At 45.2% G+C, this 14849-nt stretch overlaps 1 protein-coding gene across 1 annotated transcript in view; it reads right to left on the bottom strand.

The window, feature by feature from the left end:
* Adam12 (ADAM metallopeptidase domain 12) overlaps nucleotides 1-14849 on the bottom strand; it is a 252762-nt gene that overhangs the window by 181198 nt on the left and 56715 nt on the right. The gene's annotated exons all lie outside the window — the stretch shown is intronic.

The raw sequence follows: 14849 nt of genomic DNA, 5'->3' as shown, positions 1-14849 counted from the left end.
GCACCTTCCTTTCTTAATCTATTCCCTATTTGTATGTATATCTGTATGTACGAATGACTGTATGTATGTAAATGTGACCATATGTATTTGCATATACATATATATGTACATGCATACAGAACATCAAACGCTCTGCCCTTCAGTTTCATCCACTTGAGTGTCCTATCTCGGTCCTCTTGGCTCTTGGGCCTCTCTTCTGTGGTGGGATTGTCTTATGCAACCTCTTGTGAATTTGTGCATTCGTCCATGTGCTGCCAATTCTCTTCCCTGTTGTGTGTATTCTGTGGGATGAGTACTTGATAGGTCCGCTGTCCTCTGGGTTTCCGGGTCTCCCTCCTCCCCAGGCTGGGCAGGCTCCCATGTGTACCTCACGATGCCGAGCTCCACCTGGGATGAGGCAGGGGTGGGCCAGTGCTTGGATCCCTTTGCTAGCACTCTTTCGGCTGTTTTCCAAAGTACCAGACTCAGTGGACGGACAGACAGACATTCCTTTGCCTCCATGTGCTGATGAACATCTGTCTGACATGTTCAGGGAGGCAAAACCAATCTGCTGAGTGTAAAACTACACCTGTGGAGGGTTTAGTTTACCATCCCGCCCTCCCCCAACTAGCAAGTCAAGTGCCCCAGGACACTTGACTCTCCTGCCTGGGACACACACCACCAGGCATTGGGGGCCAGGTGCCTTTCCTCTCTCTTCTCTTTGGGTCTTGCTTTCAGCAATTCTTCTTTCTGCATTTGGAATTCTTTTCCTTTGCCAGTTGTATGTGTCAAAGAGACACTCGCTCCCTTTCTCCTCGTTGTAGCTTGTCTTTCTACTCCTTTGACTGTGTCATGTATTGTTTTAATAAAGTCCTTTGTGGTTTACACATTTTTGTGCCTCATTTGAGAAACCCTTCCCTACTCCAAGGTCAAAAAACAGCTGATGCTGTCTTCTAAGTGTTTTATGCTTTGCTTTCTTTTTTCTTTTTGCTTGCTTGCTTTTTTAATTTTTGGCAGTACTGGAGTTTGAAAATCGGGACCTCACACTCAATTAGAGCCCAACTCACTTTAACCCTTTATCCCATCCAGGCTTGACTTCACCTGAAAAATTCAATTAACCCAAACTGGGAATGAAAGGCGCATGCCCGTCATCTTCGCCTCGCAGGAGGCTGAGGTTAGATGACTGTGGTTCAAATCTAGCTAGCCCTGGCAGAAAAAAAATGTCTGAGACACCAGCTTCAATTAAGCAGCAAAAAACTAGGCTGGAGGCATGGCTCGTGGTAGAGCACCAGCCTAGCAAACAAGCCAAGAAACAGCATGAGGTACTAAGTTCAAACCCTGAAACCACACACACACACACACACACACACACACATTTGACCCACACCTTGGAAAGTCTGTCCTTCTGGCCCAGCGTGGAGAAGTCTGCTTTGGAGCTGACAGGCCTCACTCCCTATCCAGGTCCCACGATCTCTGGATCAATTTCTGTAGCTCCATCCACGTCCTGATTCATGGGTGGGCAGAACCTCACGCTCAGCACTCACTCATTCTGCTGCCTTGGAGAAGTGGACCTCAGGCAGCTCAGCACGACCCACCTCTCATCTCTAGCGGCTGTCATGCTTTTCCTTTCCGTTTTGTGTTTGGCAGCATCACCATAGCAGGTCTAGGCACAGGCTTGCTTGCTTTCTTGTTTGCTTCTTCCTTCCTTCCTTCCTTCCTTCCTTCCTGCCTTCCTTCCTTTCTCCTTCTTTCCTTCCTTTTTTCTTGTTTGTCTTTCTTTTCTTTTCCTTCTCTCTTCCTTCCTTCCTTCCTTCTTTTCTTTTTCTTTCTTTCTTTCGTCACTCATGGGGTTTGAACTCTGGGCCTAGACGCTGACCCTAAGCTTTTTGCTCAAGGCTAGCATTCTACCAGTTGGAGACACAGCTCCATTTCTGGTTTTCTGGTGGTTAATTGAAGATAAGAGTTTCAAGGGCTTTCCTGCCAGGGTTGGGTTCAAACCACGATCCTCAGATCTTAGCCTCCTGAGTAGCTAGAATCATAGGTGCGAGCCACGATTGCCTGCTATGGTTTCTTTCTATATGTTTGGTTTTTTTCCTGGTCCTCTTTGGGAGAATGGAGCTTTTCTTCAGGCTTATGTCTCACTCATGACTCACACTGGTCTTGTACATTACAGTGTCTGACCCCCAGCAGGTCAGATAACATAGCAAGGAAGGAACCAGAACTGGAGACAGTGAAGCAAGAGGGAAGAAAGACCTGGAGAGGAAGCCAGCACACTAGCAAGAGTATCAGTAGGCCAACTGAGTCGGTGCAGCTGGCAGACACTAATCAAAAGGGGCCCAGGACAGAGACCTGGGCAGGGGCCTGTGATGAGGGCACCCTGAAGGGAGCACAGCCATTTGCTATGAGATGCCAAGCAGGAGAAAGTTACACAGAGAATCCTGGGAGCCCAGTTCTTTCTCATAGGACATGTTCATGAAATAAGGCTTGCTATTTGTTAAACCTATATTCTACTCAAAATTCAATGTGGCACTCAGCCTTGAGTCCCCTTGTTGGCATGTGTAGTCTGGTGGACATAGTGGTCACTCAGGGGCCTCTATTCCTACACCAGAAGCTGTGTCGTGGGGCCACACACATCAGACAATCCAGACAATCCAGTCATGACCCAGAGGCACATGGCTTCCTCCAGGAGTGTTTTTGGCAGGCTTCCTCTGTGGGCAAGTCTGTAAGAATGGTGTGGCTCAGGCCATGAGTTTGGCTTAGTGGTAAAATGGGGACTGGCAAAAAAGGAGAAGGAGGAGGAGGAGGAGGAGAAGGAGGAGAAGGAGGAGAAGGAAGAGGAGGAGGAGAAGAAGGAGGAGGAGGAGGAGGAGGAGGAGGAGAAGGAGGAGGAGGAGGAGGAGGAGGAGAAGGAGGAGGAGGAGGAGGAAAAGGAGGAGGAGGAGGAGGAAAAGGAGGAGGAGGAGGAGGAAAAGGAGGAGGAGGAGGAGGAGGAGGAATGGTGTGGTTCAGGTTATCTGCCCCCTCCCTCTTGGGGCCCTGTACTGAGCTCATGAGGCAGTCTCCAGAACACATCACTGTGGCACAAAACACACGAGTACATGGGGAGTTATTGACCAGCCAGCGCTGCTTCCTGCTCTGCTCTATATTGAATGTGTTGCCTCTCTCCTTTCATTTGCATAGCTAAGGACTCATTCAACCCTGAGTTTGAATCACTTCACCCATAACATGTCTGGTTTCTGAAGTCTCTGCTGAGCTCTGCTTTGCAGGGTGCTGGCAAGCTCCTGGGACAAGCACGAGGATCCTCTCCTTGCCATCGAAGAATAACTAATCTCAAGGACTGTGACTGTGAACTTGAAGCCACCTGGCAGGAGGCAGGCAGGCAGGAGAGAATGGACCTCGATGGCCACGTCCATTCTCACCACAGCCTCTAGGTCATCCTTGCCAAGGCTGTGGCCCAACAAGTGAATGAATGAATGACGGAGTCAAAGTCATTCATCTTACCCATCCATGCTGGAGACTCAGAGGAATCTAATTTTTCAGGCAGAACAATATTAAAATATTGCATTCAAGAGAACTCTGAAATAACTAGGTCCCTCTCCAGCCCTAAATAAATGCTTCAGACTGCAGGCCTGGCACTTATGGGGCCCGAGGGAGCCATTTATTGCCATGAATATTTAGAGGTATCTTGATTACCACTTTAATATTAGTGCCTGAGCTCCGCAGCCAGCAAGATCTTCCCATCACAGGCTTTAGAGGACACAGCTGAGCCAACTGTACTTGGCGTGATGAGGAATCATAGCTCGGTGATAGCATCGCGGGAGGCCTCTGTGAGTTGCTGCATAAGTGATGATTTTTTTTTGAATTCATGCGTTAGTGATTTTTTTCTGGTGGAAAATAGATATTAGCAAGCAATTTGTAAAATTATATAGTAGAGTCTATATTCTCCTAGGCTACAAGCTGGTTTTTTTTGAATTTTTTTTTTGGGGGGGCAGGGTGTAGTACTAGGGATTTAACTCAAGGCTTTATACTTTTGCCACTATTTGAGTCACTTCTTTGGTGGCTTTTTGCCTGGGCTGGTCTCAAACTGCAATTCTTCTATCTCTTTCTCATGAGACGGTAGGGTTACTGGTGTGCTCTACCATATCTGGCTAGCAGATGTTTCTGAAAGGTAACTAAATTGTCTAGGGTGTACAAGGCCCTGGATTCTTTCCAAAGTGCTGACAAAAAAAGAATAAGAAAAGATATATAATACATCAGATAACAAGGTAAAATACTGTAACAATATGAGATAACCAAGGGACAGCAAAAGAGATGAGAGATAACATAGTACATTAAGGACAACAATCACTCATTATATGGCTTTTGAAATCAGATAGGGAAGGGGCAGGGGCGGGGGGAGGGAAATGGGGACCAAAACATGAGAAAGGTATCAATGTATGTGAAGTAATACACCTTCTATTTGGCAAATATAATGTAACCCTTCTATTAATTACAATAAAAATATATGGAAAAAAGAGAAAAGATAGTGTAGTTCTTGTTTGTGTGTTATGCAGTTGGCTTATTCGTAACATGGAATCTTATTGCATTTTGTGGCACAGCATGCCATGCCACAGTTTTGGGGTTTATCTTTCCCCTTACCTGCCAGGAAATGGCGTACACACAGACTCCTGTGCCCACCTGGGGCTCTCGTCCCCATTTTGATACTTTTGCTACTTGTGGAAGTGCTAAGACAGAAGTTTGGAGTAATGGTATAGATTGTCATTTAGATTTTTGCAGGGATGGCTGGAAAATCTGAAGGTCTTATGAATTCACTGAGGTAATCCCTTCTCCCTTCTGCTGCCCCCTTGGTGTGGTATGTGAATGAGGTGGGCACCGGGCTCGCCTTGTGCTCACAGGGGCCTGAAGTGAAGGAAACCTCTGCCATCCATCCCTGTCAGTCAGGCTGGAACGGGGTGTGACAGCATGACAGCATGAAGACCAGCTGGGAAACTGTATGAAACATATTTCTCAATCTCTACCCATCAAGAGTTCAGTTTTCATTCCACTGCCCTCTTTCCATGCGTTTCAAAGGGGAGGCTGGGGAAATTCCACCATTTGCTTTCCACAGAAATTTCTCAGCTTACTCATTCTCTTTCTTAAAAACCTTTGCTAGTGACTCCTTGCATTTAGAATAAAATGTGTGGCCTTCTGAAAGGGAGGCAGGGTCCGGGCTCTACTCTCAGCTCACCACTGGGTACTGCCTGTTGAATTGGCCAAGCTTTGGGTCTTTGCACCTGTTGAACCTCAGCCCTAATGTCCTCCTAGATGCCCTGTGCGGCCTGGACACTGCTGACCACACAAGTGGGCCTCGCTGGCCCCTATGCACGGCCCACCCAGTTCTGCCTCTTCGTAGCCTGTTGTATCATCCACGGTCATTCATTTGTTTTTCTTTCATTTACTAGCTTTAACTTTTCTTAGTTTATGGTCTAGCTCCCCTCAGGAACATGGAAACTCAGTTCACAGAGGGCAGCTACGGGCCATGGTCTGTAGGCCAGATGTTTAAGGCTTGCTAGGGCTTTTGTTTCCTCCTCAGGAAAATGGGGCTGACAGTACTTTCTTGTCCCCACCACCATAAGGGCCTGCAAGCATCCAGCTGACCGCTGCACCTCGTGACTGTGTGAGCTTACCTGGTAAAAGGATTTGAAGGTATGATTAAGGCAAAGGGCCTCAGAGTGAGGATATCGCCCCTGAGTATTTAAATGGGCCCACAGTAGTAACAAGGGTCATCACTGATGGTAGAGACTGGAGAAAGACACCACCCACTCAGCTCACTAAAGGTAGAGGGAGGGGTGTCCGAGCCCAGGGCCCCACCACAGGTGAAGGAAGCAGAAGTGGATCCTCCCCCGATGCCTCCACCCAAAAGAGGCCCTGCCTTCCTGAACCTGGTGTGGTTGGAGCAGAGAGTCCATCTCCCACCTCAATGACCACTGGCCTTTAGACTTCAAGAACTAAGGGTTTGTTGGGCACCAGTGGCTCATGCCTGTAACTTAGCTATTCAGAAGGCTAAGATCTAAAGATCAGGGCTTCCTGCCCAGGCAGGAAGGGTCATAAGATTCATATTTCTAATAACCATCAAAAAGCTGGAAGATAGCTATGGTTCAAGTGGTAGAACACTAGCCTTCAATGAAAAAGTTAAGGGACAGTGCCCAAGCCCTGAGTTCAAGTTTCAGTATTGGTGTATGCACACACACACACACACACACACACACACACACACACACACACACACACACACACACAAGGGCTTAAGGATGATAAATGGGTATTGTTTTAAGCCAGCAGAGTCATGGCAATTTGTTATAGCCATACTCAAATACAGATGTATCCAGGAAAATAAATATGGGATTGGAACAGGGCAGTGTCTGCTTGGAAACTATCAGGCAGGCTAGAATGACAATGTATTCTTGTTGCAGGAAACCAATCACAAGTAAGCTTTGACTTGATATCACAAGAGGTACACAATACCATTTCACCTAAGATTTATTTCTATTACCCTCATTATATTCCTTTTATAAGCTTTTTGTATTTAGAGCTAAGTGGGCACAATAAATTTATTTTTAAAAGTTTTCATGAAAGAATGTTATATGTTTATTAATTGAAGGTCTATTTATGAGCCAGGCACTGAGCCAGACCTTATTGGATTGCTGAGAACAAGTTAGCTTACCTGCTATCATCTGTATATAAAAGTGATCTTATGTAATGTACATGTGACCAGTGCTATAGAAGTGGATAGAAAGTTCTAAGAAAAACTGGGTGGATGCAACATAAAATAGGTTGTGTGAAATGTTTTGCTGGTAGTACTTGGCTCTGATGTCTATGGCTAGTCTGGATATTAAAGCATCAAGTAGTACAGGCCATTGCTTTCGCGGTGACTTGCCTGTCTTTCTAGGACATGGTCAATACTATGTTTATTAGTCAGAAAGCATAGTTTTCAGTTCAGTGTTCATTTATCTAAGTAATTTGATGTCTGGAAACATTCATGGAACTTTTTTTTCTTGCAGCACCATTTCAGCGCTGTCTGTCAGAGGCAGTTAATAGCTTAAGTTGCCAGCGTGTTTGCATGCACTCTGTCTCTTAAAGACTGCCTGGCTCAAGGTCTACCAAGAGCCATTTATAAAGCATCACTATAATCTCTTTCAAATAAACATTAGTGGAATATCCTAAGCCCTTGGAAGAGCAATCCTGCTATCGATCAAAACAACACTGCCAAGTTGTTGTGGACCAAGCAAAGTCAAGTGCAAACATTTTCTTCTGTTACAAACAGAATTACACTAATTGCTAAGTTTGTGTAAAAACTCATTCTCACTGTACCATGAAAACTCATGCTCAAAGCTCTGTAAAGACCTTACAAGGAAAGTTCCCATTTCACAAGGTTCAGGCAAAAACAGAACTGGAACTACTAGCCTCGTATGCTGTTTCTTGGGGGTGGTTGAGTCTCAGAATCAGAAGAGAGAAGGAATGGGCAGAAGAGCTGGGACGTAGGCCACAGCTGGTAGAGGTGCTGTGCTGGATTGGGAGACTGGAGTAAAGGACAGGACTGGGGACATGGTGGCTGCTATTGTCCAGTTCCAGTCTTGAGGCTGAGGAGAACAAGCGAAGGACTTAGCTCCTCTGTCGTTGACGGGCCTGTGGTCTCTGGGGCCTCCAAATAGCAACCTGCTGGCTTCCGAGCACTGGAAGGCTAAGGCTGGCGAAGATGCAGCCTCTTTGACCCTGTCCTGACAGCATCATGAGGGCCCCTGCAGCCCTAACGCTGTGGGTCAGCATACCAGCAGCTGGATGAACTGGGACTTGGATGAACTAGGCCTTGACTACTACAGATCACGTGTCTCACAATCCAGATCGGTCTAAGAAACACAAACTGGAGGCAAGTCGCCGAGCTCCTGATTGATCTTTGGAGCTGCTGAGACCAGGCAGTTTATCACCACGGGACATTTCCTCACGCTGACCACAGAGGACCTGCACCAGCGAAGAGCAAAGAACAGTGCATTTCATCTTCAAACATGCATTTTCCTTGTTGAGGAAACCGTACCGCAGCCACAAGGGGCAGGGAAGTCATTTAAGGCTTCCATCGCATAGATAATAAAATCCTAAGAACATTTTCTTTGTGGGCAAGGAGATGTGAACTTGATCACTGTGTGTGTGTGTGTGTGTGTGTGTGTGTGTGTGTGTGTGTGTGTGCACATGAAAGCAGGGCCTCGTGCTCTTGCTTGGCTTTTCTGCTCATGGCTGGCGCTCTACTAGCTAAGCCCCATCTCTACTCCAACTTTTGCTGGTCAGTTGGGGAGAAGTGACTCTCAGATGTATCTGTGCACACTGCTTTGAATCCTGATTTTCAGATTTCAGCCTCACAAATAGGTCGGATGTGTATGAGCCACTGGTTTCCTATAATTCTGTGCCATGAAATTCTGTTCTTAAAAAAAATCCCCCCCTCCAATCATTTACAAAGGTAAGAAAAAATGTCAAATGTGAAGAAGCTCAGACTGTAGCATGTTCCATGGCTTCCTGTTTGATGGTGGAGCTGTGGTTCTGGGGCTCAGTCAGCCTGGAACCATCACTGGTTTGGCTCCAGAGGGAGAACCATCTGCTGTTGTCCATTTGATTTACTTAATATATCAGTCAGGAGAATCTCAGACAGATCTGGGTGTACAATTTCTTAGAAGGGAAAAAATATCAGAAATATGTCTATCCTGGACTTAGCCTTCCAGACGGTAACAATTGGCTAAAATTAAAGAGAGGCTGGAAATTCTCCCAGGCCCTTCTGCCCTGCTGGTGTTCACATGGCACCTAAAGGGCAAAGGTTATCACCCATCCTAGGTCTGGCTTCAGTCACTTGTTTGTAAAACCAGTCTGGCCTTTAAAGGAATTTGAGTTTGCAGTCCCTTAGCTAAAGTCAAACAATAGGTTGTCATGTAAATCAAAAGGCTCGAAGAGAAGATTTGAATGTTCTCATCACAAAGCTATGCTCCATACTTGAGAGGATGGTGAGCCTCCCGTCTTCCGTTGATGGTTACCTAACGCGTACCTGGACTCAAGCATCACTGTATCCCATAAATACATTCAATCACTATCGAGTAGATTTTTAAGATTAAACAGGGTCACGTATTGCTGTAAGCTTGTGCTAGAAGAATGGAGTGCTCATTCCGTTTGACTACCTCACTCCTGAGCCCCTCAGATGCTCCTGCCTTCAACTCCCCATCCCCAGTATCAATATCTCAGATAGACTATGTCTCCTCAGGGGACGGGAGTTTGGCCTAGTGGTAGAGTACTTGCCTAACATGCACAAAGACCAGGGTTCAATTCCTTGGTACCATATATATAGAAAAAAGCCGGAAGTGGTGCTGAGGCTCAAGTGGCAGGGCTCTAGCCTTGAGAAAACCCAAGGACAGTGCTCAGGCCCTGAGCTCAAGCCCAGGACTGGCAAAAAAAACCCCACAAAAACAAAAACAAAAAAAACCCAAGAATGTGTCTCCTCAGTGTCTGCCTCTCAGGTACACCCCACTTTCTTCCTCAAATATAGTTTCTTCTGATCATAGCTGCAGTCTCACTGTGCTAAAAGGCCTCTGACATCTTAGCCAAGGACACAAACCCATCAAGGAAGCTGGGTGACAGCTCTTGTATATCAGATTAATGCCATCGATGTGTTATGAAACATTCTCTAATTCCATTAAATATTTACATGGCAGATATTGGTGCTCCACTAAATCCAGGTCGTCTGCCTCAATAACCAATCTTAGCTTTCCTACAAAGTTCAGAATGTTCAAAAATTATTCTTGCATTGAACAAATAGGTATAGTAGCTAGTTGGGGAATGAGATTGTATTGACAAACAAGGTATTTAAATTGATATTTGTATTTGTGTGTGTGTGTGTGTGTGCGCGCACACACAGGTACTGAGGTTTGAACTCAAGGCTTGATCATTGTTCCTGAGCTTATTTTTCTCAAGGCTAGTGCTCTATCACTTGAGCCACAGCTCCACTTCTGGATTTTTGGTGGTTAATTGGAGATAAGAATCTCACAGACTTTCATGCGTAGGCTAGCTTTAAACTGCAACCCTCAGATCTCAGCTTCCTCGCTAGCTAGGATCACAGGTGTGAGCCACTGGTGCTAGGCTAAATTTATGTTTAACATAGAGACATTTCTGGTTGAAATGGAAAGTCTCGTTGTTGTTCAAATCCAGGCTGTACTGATCACACACATATGCATATGCAAGTCCTTAGCATATTCAAGTCTGCCTGCACTGGCCCATTTGAAACTAGAGCATAAGAATGGAAATGTGAGGGCCGGGAGTTTGGCCTAGTGGTAGAGTGCTTGCCTAGCATGCACAGAGACCCGGCTCTACCCTTGAGAAAGTCCAAGGACAGTGCTAGGCCCCGAGCCCAAGCCCAGGATTGGCAAAAAAAAAAAAAAAAAAAAAAAATGGAAATGTGAGATCTCTGAAGAGGTAAATGGAGACTGCAGCATTTCTCCAGGTTAGTGCTGTGTGGCCTGAGGAGAACATCAGAAACATAGGTCCCACACAGGGCTGTGCCTTCCTTTCCCCAGACACTGTCCAAGACTTAGCTTTGGAGAGGGAAGCAAAGTTTCTTGCTGGCCTGTTGAGAAAAGACAGTGTTTCTCCATTCCTGAGAATGACCTTACAAAAACGATGCAAAACTAAGCAAGTAATCCACTTAATTGGATGGTGAAACTAAGTAATGCTGCATTAATGGACAAAAGAAGAAGCAGAAGAGACAAGACTGCTAACAATTAAAGTACATGAGTATAAATAATTTATAATTGGCCAACAAGAAGTTTTGTTATTTTTTGAGAGCTAGAAAACTGCTGAAAAAAATCTTTTTGTTGTTAATAATTTCAAATAAATCAGAAAAAAATTTCAGGTGAATAAGTAATTAGAAGACACTTTGTAGAAATGAAATTGTGTGTGTGTGTGTGTGTGTGTGTGTGTGTGTGTGTGTGCGTGTGTGTGTTCCTTAAGTATAGGACAGGCTCTTCCCTAAAGTGAGCTTGGACTAGGAAACAGAAAAAAAAACATTGAGCTTGAAATAAGGAAACAGAAAAACTCTTTCATGGCTATTTTCTATTTTTAATACCTAGACTTGTGCCAGGCTTAGTAGCATATGTTTGTTTGTTTTCTTATTTATTTTTTCAAGTCATGGGGCTTGAACTCTGGGCCTGGTCTCTGTCCCTGAGCTCTTTTAGCTCAAGGCTACTGCTCTACCACTTGAGCCATAGTTCCACTTGCGGTTTTCTGGTGGTAAACTGGAGCTAAGAGTCTCATGGACTTCTGTGCCTGGGCTGGCTTTGAACCTTGATACTCAGATCTCAGCCTCCTGAGTAGCTACTATTATAGGCGTGAGCCACCAGCACCCTGTGGTAGCATATGCTTATAACCTCAGCTACTTGGGAGGAGAAGAGAGAAGAATTGTGGTTCAAGGCCAGCTCAGGCAAAGTTAGTGAGATTCCTTCTCAAAAACAAATATAAAACAGAACAGGCTGGTGTCGTAGGCCTGAGTTTAAAACCCAAGTATCGCAATGAATACAGAGATGAGAAGGGAGAGGAAGGAAGAGGAGGGGCTATGAGGGGAAGGAAGGGGAGGGGAAAAGAGGGGAAGGAAGCACATTGCAGGCTCAGTGGGGAATAAAAGTGGTCAATAAAACTCATCAGTAGCTTCACAAGAAAGTAGACCCCACCTTTTCACAATATCTGTCTCTCCTTCTCCCAATTGAAGCAGGAGCACTCAGAGATCAAGCCAAGCTCTGGCACCTACCACCACTGTGAGTCAGTCCTTGTGAACCTCTGCCTTCCAGTTACTGCACCTATAAACATGATATACCAGTTGGGAGGATAAAGTTGCACAATTTATGAGAGTACTTAGGGCTGATACAGAAAATGCTGTGACTGACAGTAAATGTCATGTTGCATTACAATTTGCACTGGGCATCTCTCTGTCCCTTTTGTGTAGGAATAATTTTGTCCTAGCATCATTTTGTCTAGCATAAGCCTCCTGCTCTTCCTTTCTAGTTTCTGGTTTGTCGCAAACCATAACATCTTATTCGTGTATTTCTGTTCATCTATTAGAATTGAAAAGAGCACTCATTCCTAACAACTTTATCAACTACCTATCACAGTCCCTAGAAGAAGAAAAGACTCCTAAGCAATCCCTTCCGTTAAGAGAACTTGACCTTCTACCACAAGAGCCTGCACGCTCTCCTGTTGTCTTTCCACCCACACATTTCTGTTTGGTTGGTTGTTGGCTTTTGTATTGTTTTGCCCATCTTAGAGGATGTTGTTTCTGAAGAAAACCAAAATAAAACAATGAGACATGGAATGAACTGAAAGCAAACACATCTTTATTCCTCTGAGAAAGCGAGACATGGAGAGCTGTGACAGAATAGTGTTGAGTAAGTGAGGAATGCAATCATACCCACGATTCAATCCTGCGTCTTCCTCTGCATGGAGCTCACTAAGTCCAGCAGATGAAGGTCGGGAGGGGAGAAAGGACAGCAGGCTCTGAGCACCTCTGTAGGAGAATCCTCAGGAAATGTGTCCCTCAACATTTTTGAAAATATTTGGTGGGCAGTTTCCTGTTGGTTTGTTTTTTCTCTTTCTCTTTCAAAGTATTTTAAAATGCAGCTAGGAAGGAAACCAGGGCAGAGTTCTCATTCCCTCCCGAGCTCCATCTTTGTGCAGACCAGATATCCTTTTGATCATTTTGTCCCTGATCTGTGACCCAGAAGGTGTGCCAGGCTCCTCATCAAATGGAACCCACTTAGAATCGTTCAGATACGAACCACCTCATTTAAGATCCAAGGAAACCCCTCTTGTCTTTCATTGGCACCATCCTGGTTTATAAGTTCAGCCAACAGTATATTAGCTCACCTTTGCGCCCCAGGCTGTGCTTTATAGGGACTTCCATTATTCCAGATTTCCCATCTCCAACCTTCTCCATTAGCTGCTTTTTGAGCTGCCATTCTTGTCATTCTACTTACCTACCTATGTGTTCTGAACTATAGGTCCACACGACTGACAGCTTTTAAAGCAACAACTCTTCCAGCCAATCTGGTAGCTGCCCAGGTCACTGCCAGGTTTATGAAAGCATTTTACTCCAGTCCTGGTACAATGCCAAGAAATGGGTATTTTCAGGCACAGCTGGTAAAAGTGTAAATTGGTGCAGCCTTCTGTGAGGCAATCTGGAAACAGTTATCATACTCCTTGAAAATGTGCAGAGCTTTGATTCAACAATTCCATTCCCAAGAATTCATCTACAGGAAATAACGAGAAAAGTATGCACAGACATAAGCAGCAAGACACTCAAGCCAGCTCATAATGAAAAGGCAGAACACTCCTCTCTGCCCTCTCTAGGGAAACAGCTACAACACCCATCTAGGGCCTGGAGATGGGCCCTCAGCACTAAGCTCGCAGTACAAGAACCAAGGGGTTTTTCTTCCAGTAATGACACTCTGAGTCATTTCGACCCATCCTTCCACTAAAAACAACCAGAAAAGCTTGGAAAAATATGTTCAAAATACTGGAATCAGTGTCAAATTTCCACAGCAATGAAGACTCATGGAACTGAAAGGCAGGTAGGCCTTCCTGCCTAGGTATTAGGAAAAAGACTCAGCCAGGCAGAGCTCCAACATAGTAAAGGAAATGATGCAGAAAGACATAGTCACCCTTGGCTATGGCCAGGCCTGTGTCTCTCTGCTCTAGCCTTCCTCCAATCAGGAGCCACTTCCATAGTTGTGGTCCAGTGGAGCCAACCAATCACAAAACTCCCCACAGCACATGTCAATACGCCAGCCAATCAGATCAAGAGCATGCCCTAAGTGGGAGGAACTAAAAGACCCTACAAATAGTGGGAAACTACAGACAGCCAGCTCTAGGACCCATCCTCACACTGGGAATTTATTTCACTGGTTCTGTCACTGTTTCTTTGGCTTTCAAGTAAACCTGTTCTGTCTCATTTTACAAACTTTCCTGCCCTTTAGTTCTTTAACTAATGGAGAAAACAAACCTTTTCTAGATGGTACCACAACCCAGTGTTACAGTAGAGAAGGAAGCCCAAGGTGGGACTCCACAACTGGAACTTACATATGCCACCCAATGCATCCACAGGCACCAGAAGAGGTGGGAACCTCCAGGGAACTTTTCACAGACTCTTGGGGTAAAAGACACAGAAACTGGATGACAGAGCCTGCCAGAGGAGACACTGGAACTTCCTGGGGACTTGGATTGTCTCTAAAATGCAGTGCCAGAGGAGAGGGCAACAGGAAATTGGCTAGCTTCAAAGAGATTGAAACCAGCCCAGCCCTTGCTGTGTCCCTCACATAGGCGTCAGCCCTGTACCACCACCCACTGCCTTCAATTACCTTTAAGTTTGTTCTACAGTCTCTGTCATCCACCCAGGTACAAGTGGAATCTAAGAAGACAACACCCAAACGTGGAAGAAAAAATAGGCAATTAAACTGAACTTTAGGAGATACAGCTAATGGAACCCAGAAGCAGGCTTTAAAATACTTCGTTTGATAGGTCAGAAGGACCTTATAACACAGAAATCTCAGCAGACAATGAAGACCACCTAGAACCTGAATCCTAGACGCAATTTGATGAACAGCCTCAACCATTGTTCAAACAGAGCTGACGAGCAACTATCGTGGAAATAGGACTAGAGAAAGAGCAAACGCTTTCTTCAGAGCTTCAGAGACAGGCAGAACATGGTGAACGGGAAAGGTGATGAGAGGCCCAAGTTGGAGCCAGGAGAAAACAGCAATGTACAAGGCGAAAACAACAAAAGATTTTCCCAAATTTGGCTAAAGACAATAAGCTAC

Source organism: Megascapheus bottae, chromosome 15 (assembly GCF_031878675.1).
Source record: "Megascapheus bottae isolate mThoBot1 chromosome 15, mThoBot2.hap1, whole genome shotgun sequence".
In the NCBI taxonomy this organism is placed as follows: domain Eukaryota; kingdom Metazoa; phylum Chordata; class Mammalia; order Rodentia; family Geomyidae; genus Megascapheus; species Megascapheus bottae.
This window is presented reverse-complemented; position numbering and strand designations above follow the sequence as displayed.